General features: G+C 27.8%; 1 protein-coding gene across 1 annotated transcript in view; it reads left to right on the top strand.

Moving 5' to 3' along the window:
- LOC108749589 (disheveled-associated activator of morphogenesis 1) overlaps positions 1–3,609 on the top strand; it is a 64,194-nt gene that overhangs the window by 19,473 nt on the left and 41,112 nt on the right. The window lies entirely within an intron of this gene.

Here is a 3,609-nt window from a genome sequence, read left to right as displayed (position 1 = left end):
CTCTACCATTTTGCAATTTTCGCAATAGTTAACAAGATATTAATTACTAAAAATTGTTGAATATTGGTTTTCAATAATATTTTTCTCAAATACTATCAAATTTACAGAAAAACAGCAAGAGACAAAAATTGTTTATTTTCTTCTCATAAAGTTTTGAAAATTTTTTCAAAATTTTTTCAAAATTTTTTAATATCGTATTTTAATATTATATTTTCTCATGTTGGTAAAAATAAGAAAATACAGTACTAAAAAGTTGATAAAAAATTCTGGAAAAATTTTTAGAAATCTATGAGAAAAAAATAAACAATTTTTGTCTCTTGCTTTTTTCTGTAAAGTTGATAGTATTTAAGTAGAAAAGTATTGGAAACCAATATTTAACAATTTTTAGTAATTAATATCTTGTTAACTATAGCGAAAATTGCAAAATGGTAGAGCATTTTTCGACTCAGTTTAGTTCGCTCTATCTGTTCACGAGCGCTATTGGATGAATTATGGAACATTCTGTATACTATATACAGGTTGTATAAAAAGTCCCGAATCCTTTAAATATCTTGAAAAGTAAGCATTTCTGAGAAAAATGTTTCATGCAAAAGTTGTACGAGTAAAAATGATCTATTTACTGACCTTATCAATTTGACCTTGGGTGGAGCTACACAATATATTTGATATATGTATATAGTGTATATCCCAAAAGTGTGTGTGTGTGTGTGTGTGTGTGTGTTCGGTTAAATATCTCATAAAATATCTATGCATTTCTTTAAAAATATTTTATACAAAAGCTGTAGGGTTTTGAGTAACATATTAAATAGTAGTATTAGTATGATTCTAGACTAATAGTATACTTTATCCTTTAAATGTTCTTTGGAACGTCCTCTGGAGATTTGTACTTATTATTAGGATAAGTGGCGTTGCCACGGTTAAGTAAAGATTACTTTGAATCTTTCAAATAAAACACCCTACTTTTTATTCCGCATTCTTGTAGCTGATTTTAAGATGTTTCTAAAATACTTTTTACAAACCTTTTTTTGATAAGAACTTTTCGAGTTATAGGATTCGAAATTTACACTATCGTCGACATTAGCATTACCCAACGTGAACCGCGTGGAGATTGTCTGGTCAGATTTACACCTCTGATACGTGCGTGCGTGCGTACGTGCGTGTGTGTGAGTAAAGAGAGAGAGAGAGGGGGGGAGGAAGGGGGGCCCTACAGATCACTCCCGTAGTATCTAGAGACTCCAAACCTTTTTCCGTGATAATGATTGTGGAATTTATTAGATGTTTGAATTGACGACCATCAACGATTTAATAATGTGCTAAAAATGTATGTTCATAAAAACGCGTAGAACATTTTGCACGCATGCGCGCGTACACGGACGCTTTGTAAGTTTTAAATCTTATAACTCGGAAAATTCTTATGGAAAAAAGAAATTTGTAACCAGTATTTTGGAAACATCTCAACGTCAGCTACAAGAATGTAAAACAAAAACTAGGATATTTTATTTGGAAAATTTAAGATGACCTTTACTTGACTGTGGTGATTCAATGCAGGATCATACTAATATTACTATTTAATGTGTCACTTAAAATCCTACAGCTTCTGTGTAAAATGTTTTCCAAAAAAGTACATATTTTGTGAGATATTTAACCGTTGCCGAACTTTTGGGACACATTATATATACAGAATATTTCATCTAAAATCGGCCACTCTAATAACACCCACAGTTTTGGAGATATAAAGAAATGCTTGAAATAAAATTGTTCGGTATCAAGAGGAACATCATGTGATGACGAACATTTTTTTCTTAAGTGAAGATGCTTGAGAGATTTAAAGGTCATCTTCGTTTTTTTAAATAGAATTATGTGAATTTTTTACATAATATATATATAATTCTTCTAACTATTCTGCATATAAAAGTGTTAAAGTAATGGTATCGAAAAATTAATAAAAATCACGAAATATTTTATGCTTTATTCTGGCACATAATATGTTAAATATTTCTGTAATATTTCTGTAAAATATTTCTGTAATATTTCTGTAAAAAATATTAATGTAAACTATTAATTTTTTAAATAAGCAACTATGTGTTTCTTTCAACCAACTGATTCGTTATTCTGCTCATAAAAATATTAAGGTATGGTTATCAAAAAGTTAATAATTTACGAATTATTTTACATTTTATGGTAATATGTGCTAGAGTAAAGCATAAAATATCTCGTGAACTATTGATTTTTCGATATCATTATCTTAATATTTTTATATGCAAAATAATTAGAGGAATCATATAATATAAAAAAAAATCACATAATCTATTTAAAAAAACAAGTGATCTTCAAATCTCTTAAGCGCCTCTACTTAAAAAAATGTTCATCATCACATGATGCCAAACAACTTTATTTCAAGCATTTCTTACTATCTCTAAAACTATGGGTGTTATTCGGATGGCCAGTCTTACGTGAGACACCCTGTATATAGGGTAAGATTGGGTATTGCAGGTAATATGAGTACCCTTTATATTTTTGTAATGGTTGGTTACTAGTAGTGTCAACTGTTATAAAAAAATGCATATGCTTCACGACATTGCAATATGCTGCGAAATTTGATCTAAATTTATATACTTCATTTTTTTAGAAATATATTGCGACAATACAGTAATGAAATAAGCAATGCTAGCAGTAGCAGTACTAGCAATACGCTAGCAATATACTAGTAATACATTAACTATATTTGACAATATTGTGCGCAATAGATGGCAATACATAGGATAACAATATTAACAATATAATAGCATTGCTAGCAATAAAGTGTGATGTATTGTCATAATTAGCAATCACTTACATCTTTTTAGCAGCGGTTGACTCCCTTAGAGTTTGATAATAGCTATTAAATGTATGGTGAAATAATGCCAATCAAATGTTTGGGTAATATAACCAAAATAACAAAAATTGTTACTTTTATAAATATTGAATGTATAAGTATTTAAAAATTACCATTACTTAATATTACCAAGTATTAAACCATTTGGTAATGCTTACTAACTATTTGTAATGTATTATTTTTTTGTTTTATTAAACAAACACATTTGATTTGTTATAATAAAATGTTTCATATATATATACAAGATGTTTGGAAAATAATGATAAATCTTTTGCATGAGTGTAGAATAGATTAAACTGAAAAGAACAGTCCTCTACTATTTTACAATTTTTGCAATAGTTAACAAGATATTAATTACTAAACATTGTCGAAAATTGGTCTATAATAATTTTTTATTCAAATACTTTACAGAATAACTGCAAGAGACAAAAATTATTTATTCTCTTCCCATAGAACTCTTCAAATTTTTTTAGAATTTATCAACTCTTTAGTACAGCATTTTCTTATTTTTAACAACTTAAGAAAATACGGTATTAAAAAATTCTGAAAAAATTCCATAAAAAATTCTTAGACCTCTATGAGGAAAAAATAAGCAATTTTTGTCTCTTGTAGTTTTTTTGTAAAGGTAATAGTATTTGAGTAAAACATTATTGAAGACTAATTTTCGGCAATTAATATCTTATTAACTATTGCAAAAGTTGCAAAATTATAGACTTTTCTTCTCAGTTTAATCC

This window comes from Trachymyrmex septentrionalis, unplaced genomic scaffold (assembly GCF_001594115.1).
Source record: "Trachymyrmex septentrionalis isolate Tsep2-gDNA-1 unplaced genomic scaffold, Tsep1.0 scaffold30, whole genome shotgun sequence".
Lineage (NCBI taxonomy): Eukaryota > Metazoa > Arthropoda > Insecta > Hymenoptera > Formicidae > Trachymyrmex > Trachymyrmex septentrionalis.
This window is presented reverse-complemented; position numbering and strand designations above follow the sequence as displayed.